Below are 15159 nucleotides of genomic sequence, written 5' to 3' on the forward strand. Positions count from 1 at the left end.
GGTAATTAAAAACAGGACTGCAGTAATAATTTGGAAGGCAGATCACCCCGAGTAAAGCAGATTTTTGTCAATAAATTCTGTAAAACTGTGCTGTTTCTTTCTTTCTTTTTTTTTTTTTTTTACTGATTTTATTTATTTATTTGACAGAGAGAGACACAGCAGAGAGGGAGCACAAGCAGGGGGAGTGGGAGAGGGAGAAGCAGGCTTCCTCCTGAGCAGGGAGCCCGATGCGGGGCTCGATTCCAGGACCCTGGGATCAGGACCTGAGCAGAAGGCAGACGGTTAAGGACTGAGCCACCCAGGTGCCCCAAAACTGTGCTGTTCTTAATAACAAAGAGCACCCAAAGTTGGCCATTGTGAAAGACAGGACATGGTCTCCAAGTTGTGGAGGGATCACGAAGTTAACGGGAGCACTCCGTACTTAGTTAAATTCTAAACTGGGAGTAGAATGCAGATAGCCAGGAACCGGAAATGAATGTTGGGGCAGCAGGGCAAGCGAGAGGTTTGCTAACCCGGCCATAACCGGACTCGACTTGCGCCGAGCTGTATTTGAGATAAGCTCCAACCTCTTCTCGCGATATTTCCTGAGTCGCGCTCAAGGCGCACAGCAATTTCCGGGAAGGAGCTTGCCCTTGGGAGAGAGGTGGGTTTAATCCTGATTCTGCGACTTTCTGGGGGTGGGAGACCTCCGGCAAGGCCCATCTCCCCAAGCCTCGGTTTTCTCGTGATTTAAAAGAATGTTTGTGAGGAGGACTAACGGCATACATGCATGGAGCCTGGTGGCTGCGTGGGAAGCACTCAGTAAGCAGAGCTAATGGAAGTCTCCAGGTGCTAAGTTCGGTGCTTTGAGATATGTAAAGGTATGTAAAAGTATGCTCGAAGCTCTATGACTGTCAGATGAACGGGCTGGACGATATGATCATTGGCGCAGAGGTAATAGAGACCACCCAGGAAATTCAGTCAAAATAGTTTCATTCCCTCTGTACAATGAGGACATGGAGACTAGATGCTGTCGGACAGCTTTGATGTCCTGTGACAGCCATACTGTCCCTGCTGGGAGTGGCACGATGTCTTACCAGCTGAAACCTGCAGGCTGCGGTTGGGCACTGTGTGTCAGAATTAAAATACACACACCTTTTCACCCAGCAAGCCCACTTCTAGGAATTTATCCTGAAGATCTGCTAGCATACGTGCATGATGAGAAATACAAAGGACTATTATTGCGGCATTGCTTATACTAGCGAAAAATTAGACGGAACCTAAATTCCCATCATTGGAGAGCTAATTGAGTACATTCTGATACATCCTTTACAAAGAAATATTAAGCAGCCATTAAGAAAACAAGGCAGATATTTCTGTTCTGGTATACAACAACCTCCCAATTTATATCACAATGGAAAGAAAGCAGGCAGAGCAATATTTAATGCATGCTGCTCTTTGTGCAATACAAAATAGATACATAGATGCTTAAATATGCATAGATTGTCCATGCAAAGGAACCATGATGGTGCTGATCTCTAGAGGAGGGGACTATTTATATGGTCTTAAATGTTTGTCATATATGTATTTTACCTGTTCAAACAATAATAATAATTTGGCAGCCCTCACTGGCTCTGGCTCACCCTGTTAGGGACTCAGGAAAACTTGAGAAGGGTTTAGTTCTCGGTCCCATGCTCATGGCTTGTGTTCTCAAATGGGCCCCCATGTGGAGGACCCCCCAAAATAAGACACAAGCATGCAGAGAAGGCTTTTGAGCCACTGAAGAGATAGAATGTGTAACCCATTAAAAAAAAAAAAAAGGTGCGGGGACCAGGAAGTGAGGACGACCCATTCCTGCAATTAACACATAGCATTTCTAATATTTCCCCTTTTCATCATTTTTATTCAGGAAAATTTGGTGTAAATCTTAGGACACATAAGATGAGAAGCGCTAACTGGGCCTCATGAGCCCTCCACCATAATGTGTGCGAGTGCTCATTCCTTCATCCCTTCCTTTATGGAACAGGTGCTATTGAACCCCTCCAGTGGGCCAGGTGGCATCATAGGACATGGGGGCTGAGAAGAACCTCTGGTAGCATTTCATCATTTCACAGAGGAGGAACCTCCAGGGCAGTTTAACTGCCAATGAGCTGTTTCAGTGTAGAGAAAGCATCTGGTGATTTTTGCTCTCTTTGGTCTCAAATGACAGGTTAAGAAGCCCCCGGATCATCCTGTAGAATTCATTCCATTCTGCTTAACGTTTTGGTTACTTGTAGGCATGTTTTCCCTCGCCAGGATCCCCAACTCCTGGTGTTCATACCTTTGTGTAATCTCTTCCTGTACTTTTACCAATAGGAGATGGCAAAGGTGACGATGTCATTCCCGTGACTATGTAATATACAGGACCCTGTCTTGCTAGCATACTTGCTCTGGAGACTCTTCTTGCTTGAGGAAGTCAGTGGTTGTGTTGGGGAAGCCCACTTGGCAAGAAATTGGGTGGCCTCTTGGAGCTCAGAGTGGCCTTTAGCTGAAAGCCTAGAACCATAAGGAAATGAATTCTGTCAGCAATCTGAGGGAACTTGAGGTAGGTTCCCACAGGTCACCTGAATGTCCCTTTACATTCACACAAAGCCAGCCACCTGCATTGCCCTTGGCCCATCCCACCACTTTGGTTCTCAGCTTTGTAAAGCCACATTCCCCTTTACACCCTGTGGCACAGCTTTGACGTGGGCTACAGATTGGCCTCCAGAACCTGGCTCTGTGCCTTGGGTATCTTCCTTGGTTGACACTGGTTCAGTTACAGCTGCTGACCAGGAGCCGTGGGGCTATTTCTTGACACCTGTACTCTAGATGCCATCTTGGGCACCTGTTTCTTGACTTGCAGACCAGCCTGGAATTTCCATTCTTCCCTATTACTACTTAAAGCTTGCTCTGCAGCACCCTGATGTAAGTTGGAAGTCTTTGAAGCCATATGAACAGCTTTATTGAGATATAATTTACATACCATAAAGTTCACCCCTGGAAAGGATACGATGCAGTGGTTTTTAGTGTATTCACAGAGTTGTATAACCATCACCATGCTCTAACCTTAGAACATTTTCATCACCCCAGAAAGAAACCCCTTACCCATTAGCAGTCACTCCCCATTCCTCCCACCCCCAGCTCCTGGCAACCACTAATCCACTTTCTATAGATTTGTCTGTTCCACATGTTTCGTATGAATGGAATATATATGGCATTTCGTGAGTGTTCATTTTTTAATCTTAAAAAAAAAATGAATGCAGTGTCTACACTCTAATTCACAATATACCCTTTTTTGCGTGTTGACATGAAGTTATAAAGAATTTTGGAAATTACATACTGTTAAAATGTTCAGCCCCACCAAAGTGCTCCAGGAAGAGGTGTCCTGTGGACCCTGAGGCTCACTCATGCCACTCTCTTTGGGCTCTGGTCTGAAAGAGCAGGCCTAGATAATTCTGACAGTATATAGATCTTTCTATCTAGAGCAGATAAAAATCCAGAAGTTGGATTATTTGAGTAGATGCTTAACGGGGAAGATGATTAACGTTCTCTGTGCATCTGCTGCTCACCAGGCACCATGCTAAGTAAGGACTGGGAGGAAAAAGGTGGAGGGAGGCCCGGCCTTGCAGATTGTATACTGTCTGAGAAGTGGCAGAATGTAGTTAATGTCGCCCTCATGCTGAGAGAACGATCTGGCTGTTAGGAGACATCAAAGGCCTTTTCTGACAAGGTGTTAGGGCAGGATTTGGGGCAGAGCATTGGGTGTAAAGCTACTGGATGGGGCCAAGGACGTAGAGGGGATGTGTGTGGCTGGTGTCAGAGAGGGGGAGGAGCAGACTGAAGGTCGTTAGGGGCAGCTGAGCACATCCCCACCCCCACACTTCTGTCCCTTCCCGGCTGTTCCCCTCTGGGGGTTTGTGTGCTCAGGGGAGTGACAAAGAGGGGGCCCAGGGGGTGGAAAATGAGGCCTTGTCTTTATCTGCCTGAGTTTACACAGACTGACCAGTGCCCCGGGCCTCCAGACCACCCTCGGCGATTTTCCTTTCCTAATGGAAACCAATGACAATACAATGACAAGGTTGAAAATGTATTATGCTTCATGTGCATGTGTTTAAAGTAAGAAAATCGTGTGAATAAATGCAACGCTTTTCCTCTAAAGATTGTGTTAAAATGCCATCTCTTGTTCTTTCTTTCTTTGACAACCTTTTGTGCACGCACAGCCAATAAATAGCACAGAAAATGCGCTCTTTCCTCCCAATTGTGGAATCCTCTGTTCTCAGCTAAGATGTGTAAATAGGTTTATGTTTTTCTTTTTTAGTTTATGGTGAGCTTGGAGTAATCCGAGTATTTTCCTGTATAAGAATTTAAGGTTGGGGCACCTGGCTGGCTCAGCTGGTAGAGCATGCGACTCTTTTTTTTTTTTGCAAGATTGTCAGGGAGAATCAGACAGGAGCGACCGGGGTGTTGCGACTCTTGATCTCAGAGTCATGAGTTCAAGCCCCACGTCTGGCATGGAGCCTACTTAAAAAAAAAAAAAAACGAATTTAAAGTAATGAGTATGGCCCATGCGAAAGACCCTGTGGGTGAAGGGAACATCAAGAGCCTGGAAAACATAACTCAGGGCTTCTCTGTGTTTTTCAGCTCTTAAGTAGTAGTGAATATTGACAGGATCCTGTGCAACTGGTAGGATCCCAGTTGTTCACACGGAGATATCTGTGATGCCCAGTCCTCGCCCCTCCAGCAGTCCCAGGCTGAAATGCTAACTGAGAGTGCAGTGCAGAGGCGGGAAAGAGAACATCTGGGAGTTCAGTCCGGGTGCGGATCTTGCCTTCCAGACTTGCTGATAATCTGTGTGATGCCAAGCAAGCCACCTAGCCTTTCTGAGCCCCATTGCCCTGATTCCTTGCGGTGTGGCTATGAGGCTTAGAAATGAAGCAGGTCTGGTACAGTGCAGGGCACAGAACAGGGGCTCGGTAAACTTGACCGGCCTTAAAGGTCAGAGAGGTAGATTTCGCTTCAATGACAATGATTTTATTGCTTTCCTCTCCCCCTGGTTTTATAAATAATACATATTCACTGTGAAAAATGTTAACAATATTTAAATGTAAATGAAATAAAGTAAAAGTCACCTTAAGTCCCACCACCTTAAGACAGCTACCCTTCACATTTTGGTGACCATCTTCATCACACACACACACACACAACACACACACATCCATCCTGTTTTAATTGTTGGCATTTTTCTTTTTCTTTTTTTTTAAATAGACTTTGCCCCCTCTCTTTTCCACTCCTCTTCAACTAAATGCCACCTCCTCACCCTCTGGTAATCGGTATAATCAAATGGGTGTTTTCACGTGTCTTTTGCTCCCTGCACATTATTGTGTATAAATAAGATACAAAGATATTTTTTGTCCTTGTACATTTTATCAGAATAGGATCCTATTATGTCTGTGTCTGTGTGGATGTTATAGATACATGTATTGGAGTTCGAGTTTGGTAAAATATATTATCTCTACGACTTGTCTTATCATTACAACTCAGAAGAGGCTTTTTTTTTTTTTTTAAGATTTTATTTTGAAGTAATCTCTATGCCCAACGTGGGGCTTGAACTTACAACCCTGAGATCAAAAGTCACATGCTTTACTGACTGAGCCAGCCACACATCCCTGGAAGAAGGTTTTTGGTTTGATTTGGTTTGGTTTAGATTTCATTTATTTATTTATTTGAGAGAGAGAGCATGAGTGGGGTTGGGGCAAAGGGGACAAGCAGACTACACTGGGTGCAGAGCCCCACATGGGGCTCAGGCCTGAGACCCTGAGATCATGACCTGAGCTGAAACCAAGAGACAAAACCAAGAGTCGGACGCTTAACCCACTGAGCCTACCCAGGCACCCCACCCCTGGAAGAAGCTTTAACGCAGTTGGTGTAGGTCTGACTTTTTAAGAGTTGCATGATATTTAAGGCATGGATAATGCGATATTGTGATATAATATGAAATCTGTATTTGATCTTCATCCCCAGTTCCTGCCATGGAGCTCCTAAAACGCTTGTAACTTCCTGAGTGACAGGGGTGAGAGGAGCATCTTTTGTTATTCATAATAAGCCCCCTTCACCAAACCTGAGTTATGCTAATGAGGTGACTGTCGGGGATGGGTGCTGGTTGCCACGGGAACCAGCCAGGTGATTAGAGGGTTGGAACTTTCAGCCCCCATCCTCTAGCCCCCTCCTGGATGGGAGAAGGGCTGGAGATTGAGTTAATCAACAGCCAATGATTGAATCAGTCATGTCTTCGTAACGGAACCCCCATAAAAACCCCAAGCAGAGGCGTTTGGAGAGCTTCCAGGTTGGTGAACACATCGAGGTGCTGGGCTGGTGGTGCACCTGGGGAGGGCATGGAAGCTCCATGTGCCCTGCCCTTACCTGGCCCCATGTGTCTCTTCCAGTTGGATGTTCCTGACTTGTTTCCAGTCATAGTAAATAAAATGTTTCTCTGAGCTTTGTGAGCTGTTCTAGCTAATTATCAACCTTGAGGAGGGGATCATAGGAACACCTGATTTATAGTCAAGTGGTCAGAAGTACAGGTGACAACCTGGTCCATGTGACTGGCATCTGCAGTGGGGGGAGCAGTCTTGTGGGACTGAGCCCTCAGCCTGGGGGTCTGCATTAACTTCCAGTGGTTAGCATCAGAAGTGTTGTGGGTAGGGGTGCCTGGGTGGCTCAGTCGCTTGAGCATCCGACTCTTGATTTTGGCTCAGGTCATGATCTCAGGGTTGTGAGATCAAGCCCCAAGTTCAGCTCCGAGTTCAGTGCAGAGTCTGCTTGAGATTCTCTCTCTTCCTCTCCCTTCCCCCCTACCATGTTCCCTCTAAATAAACAAACAAATAAATAAAATCTTTTAAAAAAAGAAGAAATGTTGTGGGTAGAGGGACAGTTTTCCTTTAGATAGTACCGTTCCCCATTGACGGGCATTCCGTTTGTTTCCAAGTTTTTGGTGGCTTGTTGCCCTACCCACACCGCTGCCATGGGCCTCTCTCTACCCGTCTCCTTATGTTCTCTTGCTTCTGTTCCTATGGATAGAGACCTGGCAGTGCAATTGCCAAGTCAGAGAGCTTTTTAATCGACAACTTTTCAGACTGTTCTTTAAAAGCATTGGATAATTTATGTTTTCATTAGCATTTCATTAGCAACACCCTGCAACCACTCCCAACCCACACTCTTCTCCCCCCTGCCCCCACCAGTCCTGCCAAGGTCAGATGTCACCTTGGAATTGTTGCCGATCTGATGGATGTGGAATGACATTTCATTGTGACTTTTCATGTGCATCTTCTTGATCACTGGAGAAGTTGGACATCTTTTCATATGTTGTGGGTCGTTTGGATTTGCTCTTCTCTGTAGCACTTAGTGATATCCTGAGCCCATCTTTCTCTTGGTTGTATTTTTCCTATCAGTTTATGTTACAGTTCATTGCTGTCACATGCACTGCATATGTTTTCTTAGGATATTTATTGTCTGTTAACTTTTTCTATTTCTGTGATACCATTTACTTTATCAAAACTTTTAATGTGTATAAAGCCAGAAACGTGACCCTTCTTTTATGGCTTCTGGGTTTCCAGACCGAGTTAAAAGGGCTTCCCCACTCCTAAATAATACATGTCGTTTCCTGGGCTTGCTTCTAATATTTTCATTGCTTTATGTTTTACATTTAAATAAATTCCAGATGGATTATGGATTTGGGTATATGCTGTAAGGTAGAGAGCTGATTTAATTTTCTTCCAGACAAATTGCCAGTGGTGCCAGCCCCACCTATTAAGTAAATCATTTCATCTCCACTGAATTGAAGTATCACTTTTGTTAGATTTAATTGAAATCTGCTACCAAGCACTTATTCTGCTCCTTTCATCTATTGTCTAATCATATGCTGACACTATAGTTTTAATTATAGTAATTGCATATAGCATCTTTTAATATTCCTAGCACAGTCCTTTCCCTACCCCACAGTATTCCTTTTCATAATTTTCTTGACTCTTCTCAATTCCATTATTATCCATTTCAAAATAAATACATTAAGAACTCTAATAGGAATTGCATTACATTTATATATTAATTTTGGGAGAATTGACATTTTATGATATTAGCTTTTCTCATCTAGGAATAAATTTGTTTCATTTTGTTTAGATCCTATTTTATGTACTTTGAGAAGCTCTAGAGGAATCTGTGCCTTCGTTAGCTGTGTGTGTGTGTGTAGCTGTATTTTTTCTTTTTAAGATTTCATTTATTTATTTGACAGAGAGAGCACAAGCAGGGGGAGTGGGAGAGGGAGAAGCAGGCTCCCCACTGAGCAGGGAGCCCAATGCGGAGGCTCGATCCCAGGACCCCGGAATCATGACCTGAGCCAAAGGCAGATGGTTAACAACTGAGCCCCACAGGCGCCCCTGTGAAGCTGTATTGAGGTGTAATTTACGTACAATAAAATTCACCCACTTTATACAATTCACTGATCATTAGTATATTTAAGGAGTTGTTCAATTTAATCATGCAATTTACTTTTAGAAAATTTCCATTGCCTCAAAAAGAAAACTCAAGCCCATTTGCAGTCACTCCCATTCCCAACCCCAGTTCTGAGCAGCCACTAAACAAAGTCTATCAAAATAGAGAAAATACTTTCTATTTAGATTTGCCTTTTCTGAACCCTTCTTAGTATTTTACTGTTTATGCTTAAGTATTTCACAGTGTTTTTCACTATTGTGAACACATTTTTTTCCTGTTTCTATTTCTGGCTGGCTGGCTGCTAGTATAGAAAAAAAAAAATACTAATTTTATTACATTTATCTTATTATCTGTTACCTTACCAATTTTCTTAGGTTTCCTAGGTATACCATCATAACACACTTTATGTCCTTTTTTTCCATGTTTATCTTGAGGATTTAATTTTCTTATTGCATTTTTTAAGGAAATTGCAAACACTGTTTAATAATCACGGTCAGAGAAGGCATCCCTGGTTTATTTCTGATTATAATGACAATGACTTGCCATCAAAATGTAATATATTGATAACTCATGATGAACTGGTCGAGGCAGAAAAAGTCAAAAGAAGGTTGAGGGGTGGTTATCTTTCCACTGATGTTTGTCTTTTAAGCCTGGAATGGAATATATACTTCCTTAACCACTGGCTGGAGCTGCACTGTGTGTAGTGCCTTAAAATAAATACAATTAAAATTTCAGTTCCTTAGTCATACTAGCCATGCTCAGTAGCCACACAGGGCTAGTGGCCACCTCATCGGACAGCTCAGCTCCAGCACCTAGTGGGCAAACCCTGACCGTAGCCCACAAAGCCTAAAATATTTACTCTCTGGCCTTTTACAGGAAAAGTTTGGTGACCCCTGGTCGAGAGCATTGTCTCCTCACCTAAGTCGTTTGCATATACCTTCCGTCCATTTTTCATAATGCCATCTATGAGCTGATGCTTAATATTTTTCTTTAAATAGCTCACGTTTTGTGCCTAAATTTTTAAGAGAAACATTATATTAACACCATAAATGGGAATATTTGCCATAAATAAATAGCTAGAAAAAGAAATAGAATGAAAGCCAATCAATGTTATTAAATTCCAGTAGCGAACTAGACCTTGCTCTTCCCCTTACTAAAAAAAGGAAATTAACAAGTGCTAGGTATTAGCAGATGCACACCCACCCACTGAGATGTTTTCCTGGATGTAATCAGAAGAATAGAAAGAGAGCTCGTGATTCAACGCCATTTGTGTCCAAGTAGTAGACCTCCTAAAGTCACCTGTACACATTTTCCTCAATTTTCGAACACTGGGCTGAGGGAAGAGGAAATCAAGGAGCATGAATTTGGCTTAGGTGATGGCTGAGGTTCTGGTGGCCCCACTAGAGGAGTAATTTTTTTTTTTTAAGATTTTATTTTTAAGTAATCTATACCCAACGTGGTACTCAAACTCACAACCCTGAGATCGAGTCGCATGCTCTACCGACTGAGCCAGCCAGGTGCCCCTAAAGGAGTAATATTTAGACATCTTTCTTACCATTACCAGTTAAAGGATGGACAAGACATATTTGCATTCTCTTTATAGTATAGGTTAGAGCACCAAATATAAACTGATAATTGGACTATATTACTTTAACACCCCATAGAAATGTCATCACTAAGTAAAAATTTAGTGGTATTTCCTCGACCTTTTATCGATGTTTGGTCCGTATTAAAAATGGTCATTGGAGAATATTTCTGCATCTTCTGCAAAACTGCAGTTGAATATATCTGGCATGTTTCTTACTCCTTAAAAAGTAATCCAGTAAATTCCTTCTGGAATTGTCTACATAGAGAGCAGACCTGCTTTCTCTAAAACATTCTGACCGATACCTTCTCGTAAATGTTCAGTTGGATGGAAGTGAGCAATGAATTATTTGGAAATCAGAAGGCTTTTCCTGGGTAAATCAGAGCCTCCCTTTTATCCAGCAATAGAAAGTTTTTCCTTCCCAAACCATTTCCTCTTCTGTTTGGACTGCCGAGAAGCTTAGCACTAAATGTAATTCCTACTGAGTTCTATCTCATTTTTTTCTGATCTCCCTTTAGCAATTCTCTCTTTTTTTTAAAGATTTTATTTATTTGAGAGAGAGAGTGAGCACAAGCAGGCAGAGGGAGAAGCAGGCTCCCTGGGATCATGACCCAAGCTGAAGGCAGATGCTTAACCGACTGAGCCATCCAGGCGCCCTAGCAATTCTCTTTTAAATGTGTTTTGGTTTGGCATTTTGTTTTTTGTTTTTTTTTAAGTAAGCTCTATGCCCAGCGTGGGACTTGAACTCACGACCCCCAGATCAAGAGTTGCATGCTCTATGGACTGAGCCAGCCAGGTACCCCTTTTTGTTTGTTTTTAAGTCAGCTTTGTTGGGGTGCAATTCACATACAGTAGACGCAGCGATTTTCAGTGTCCCATTTCAAAGGGTTTGGACATACTTATATAGCCGAGTAATCCAGTGACAGGAGTGTGGGTACGAGGTGTCAGAAGAGTGTGCCAGCAGGTGGAGAGGCCTCAGACAGGGATGGGCAGGCCTCCACTCCCTGGAGAAGGTGATAGGCAACAACCACGAGGCGTGTGCCAGCCTCCTGGCGATGAGATAGTAGGCCCTTTACCAAACAAGGTGTGGGCACAGGGAATCAGGTACCTGCCGTACCTGCTGGGGAGTCTGGGGTCCGACCCTCAGCCGCGGAAGATCTGGAACACAGTTCCAGGTGTCCTAACCTCGAGCTTCAGCATGTTGGACTCTAGTCTTTATATTTGCCTTCAGGGCTAGGTCCTTGGCCTGGGCTGGGGGTGGGGAGGAGGCTGCCAGGGACAGGGTATCTGGCCAGCTCTTCTGAAAAGTAGAAGGGAATAAACCGTATTTATCAGAGTACTTGCTGTCTGTCATCAGTTCCAACCCCACCTCTCTTCTAGCAGAAGCAGGTGAACAAGAAAAAAACGAAATGCTGACATTCAGGATGAATTAGGTGGGCAGACAACCATTTACTCCCATTTACTTGTTTCAAGAGATGTTGACTTCATCCCTTTTGTTGGTAGTTACTCGGCAGGTGCTCCCTGCCTAGCAAGGGCTCCAGGGAAGGGCTCATTACCTCTTTTTGTTTAAGTGAATGAAGGTATCTCCACATTTTCAGACTCAACCGCCGGGAAAAGCCTTTTGAACCCAATCAGTCAAATTGCTCCATCTCTCCAACCATTCATTCAAGGAAGGCGGCAGCCAGGTAGGCCGTGGTAAAGGGGGTGTTCTGCCCCTTTATGCAGCCATTTGAGAAGACACTGTCTTGTCTGGGGTACCAGTGAACAAAAAGGAGGAAGGGGGCTCTATGCCATCACCTGTGGAGTCATCACTTGCTTCCTCATTGAAAAGGAGGCCCGTGCGGGGTGCCTGGGTGGCTGTTAAGTCAGTCAAGTGTCTGGTTAAGTGTCCGACTCTTGGTTTCAGGTCAGGTCGTGATCTCAGGGTCTTGGGATCGAGCCCCCTGTCAGGTTGAGATTCTTTCCCCCTCCCTCCTCCTCCCTCTGTGCTGCTACCCTTGCTCACACTCTTTCTCTCATGCCCTCTCTCTCAAATAAATAAATAAAATCTTTAAAAAAAGAAAGAAAGAAAGAAATCAATGCCCTTGCTGCTGGCTTGGTCCTGGCATGAGAGGTGGGGTGTCCGACTGAGACGGGGGACACTAGAAGAGGAGCCAAGTGGAGACAGAGTGTAATGAATCAGTTTTAGATGTGATCAGTTTGAAGGGCCAGTGAGACATTAAAGGAGAAGGATCTAATAGGCCATTGGATGTACACATTGATGGTGGTTAAATAAATGTCCAAGAGATGCTGACTTGCTAGTGAATTGCCTGCCCTGGCCCAGACTTCCTCAGACCTACTGTAGTGCGCTCTGGTGCTCCCGCCCCCCAACCAGAGCTACTGTCGACTCCGCAGCTGGTTTATTATACGAATATTTTTACAGTCAAATAGTGCAGAGAAATTGAGTCCTGCTGCAGTTTGCAATTCTTTTCTCTGAGACAACTGCAGTTAATAGTTTAGCGAATAACCTTCCCAGTGTTTTATGCAAAAATCTCATTTATATGAGTTTTCATATATAGATGAACGGTTTATGTATAAGTGAGATTTCACATTCACATATATTCAACTGTATATGATATCTCACTTATATATACAGAAGTAGATACACATACCATGAGTCCTGTTCTGTAATCTGTTTTCTTCACTTAGTACTGTATCGTGGATAACATCCCATGTCAGTACTTAAACATCTACATGAGGGGCACCTGGGTGGCTCAGATGGTTAAGCATCTGCCTTCGGCTCAGGTCGGCTCAGATCATGATCTCCAGGTCCTGGGATCAAGCCCCACATGAGGGTCCCGACTCAGCAGGGAGTCTGCTTCTCCCTCTCTTTCTTCTCCTTCCACCCCCCTCCCCGCTCTTGCTGTCTTTATCTCTCTCAAATGAGTAAATAAAAAATCTTTAAAAAAAACATCTACGTGATCTTTTTCAACAGCTGCATAGCCTTCTATTGTGTGAATATACCATTATTTATTTAAACAGTCCTCACATTGATACACCTTAAGCTTGTTCTCAAAGTATTTGCTATTATAAACAACACTGCAACAAAATACCCTCATAATATATTTTTGTGCAATGGTCCGATTATTTCCTAGAAGAAATTCTTAGATGTAAAACCCACATTTTAAGTTTTTATGTAGATTTGTAGATTTCCTCCTGGTGAGGTGGTATCAGTTTGAACTCCTAGGAACAGTGTATGGGATGCTTGCTTTTCTCCCTCTGGGCATTGTTCTTCTCTTTTTCTGTGCCATTACGATAGGTGAAAAATGTAATCTCATTGTTTTCATTTGCATTTCTTTGATTATTAATAAAGACAAACATCTTTTCATTTGCTTCTTAGCTATTTATGTCCTCCCCATCACCGTGGGTTGCCTGTTTATATCCTTTGCCTATTTTTTTCTACTGGAGTCCTTGTCTTTCTCTTAAGATTTATAAACACTGTTACATATCACAGATATTAATGCTTGGTTTTATGTTGCAAACATGTCATAACCAGTTCTTGTCTTTGTTAAAAGTATTTTGTAGCATCTTTTGATATATTACAGTTTTTCATTGTTATGTAGTCACACCTACACCCCTCTTTTCTGGTTTCTGGCTTTGCATTATGCTTAAAAAGCCATAACCCATCCAAATTTATAAACATATTTTTCTATGTTTTCTTCTAGTACTTTACCCTTTGAATTTTTATGTAAAATGCAAATCTAATGATGTCACTTCTTCGCTTGCCCTACCAGCAAGCCTTACAGTCCACGCTCTGAGCACGTCCCACCAGGCCTTGAATGGCTTGGGCTCTCTTCAGCTCATCAAATATACCAGCCATCCTGAATGCACCCAGCTAGACCACACTGCTCTGCTTCTGTCTGGAATGCTCAGGTTTGGCTCCCCTGTCCCCCCACTTGACAGTCCTAAGCAACTGTCAAGACTCCTCTCAAAGGCACTTCCTCTGAGAAGCCATCCTCCTCATATTCTGGTCCCCAAGCTGCTTGCTCAGCCCAGTGTAGCCTCTTGGTCCTGAAACAGTTGGTCCACTGGCCGTTCCCAGCCCGTGCCTGCTTATTCTGCCTCTTTAACACTGCCAGTCAGTGTTAAGTGCTTTCCCCTGCCCCCCGCCCCCCGGTACTGACACAGCCCTCCTCTTACCTCATATGGGGATTTTTGTTTATGCATCTCTTTCCACTTCAAACTCGTGAGTTCCTCAGGGGTTGGTGCAGGATCTGACACTGACTATGGTGTAGGTGCTAAGCCTGCCTCTGTGATCCGATTGGCATCTTAGCAAACTCAATATGCTAACAGTGTGGAGGCTGGGAGACCAGTTAGAAGTATCCAGGTAATAGTAGTATCTTAACGCAGGTAGATGATAGGGCCCGAACTGAGGCAGTCGGTTTGGAGAAAAGAGGACTGATTAGAAACAGATTTAGTAGGTAGAACAGATAGTGCTTGAGTACAGTGTTTTGTCTGAAGCGTCTCCTAAATGTTCAGCACACAAGTAAATCAGAATGTTTAGCCCATTAGCACAGTCCAGACCTTTTGATCCTTGTATTATTTGGTGTTTAGAATTACTTCTACTCCTATTCCTTTCCACGAAGCTGTGTGACCTTGGCTGGTCGTTACCTCCAATCATCGTCTGTCAAGTAGAGATGGCCCATCATCTCTAAGAGCAATTGTGAAGTTGTTTCAATTAAATGTCACAGTGATAAGAGCCTTCTCGGCCCCTGGCACTTACTAGCATTTAGTAGGTGTTCGCTCTCTGGTCCTGCCATCTCCTTACCTTGGGTGACTGGGTCAGTTGCCATCATCTGACTTATCTAAAGAGTTCCTAGAGAGAGAAGCTGAAATCGGCTTTCATCACTGGGTTTCCATCAAACCCAGGCATGCCCTGACAGCTGCTCTCCATCTGTCTCCGCCAGCTCTCTGCTCTGTTCTCACATGCTTCCATTCTTCCTGTTTTCCCTTCCCTCTATTCCGTTGGCACCACCAGCTTAACCCACACCATCCTCCTGTCTGGATTACCACCGTCACTCTTCTCCCAGCCTTCACCCAACCTATGC

At 43.7% G+C, this 15159-nt stretch overlaps 1 protein-coding gene across 2 annotated transcripts in view; it reads left to right on the forward strand.

Moving 5' to 3' along the window:
• Positions 1-15159, forward strand: part of DPYSL5 (dihydropyrimidinase like 5) — a 91732-nt gene that overhangs the window by 10484 nt on the left and 66089 nt on the right. The window contains exon 1 of one of the 2 annotated variants that reach the window (XM_036090183.2): positions 11680-11757. The exons of the other annotated variant lie outside the window; for it this stretch is intronic. The gene's annotated coding sequence lies outside the window, so the exon portion shown is untranslated. Of the gene's footprint in view, positions 1-11679; positions 11758-15159 lie in introns of those variants that run through there. 2 annotated transcript variants of the gene reach the window in all.

This window comes from Halichoerus grypus, chromosome 10 (genome assembly GCF_964656455.1).
Source record: "Halichoerus grypus chromosome 10, mHalGry1.hap1.1, whole genome shotgun sequence".
NCBI classification, from domain to species: domain Eukaryota; kingdom Metazoa; phylum Chordata; class Mammalia; order Carnivora; family Phocidae; genus Halichoerus; species Halichoerus grypus.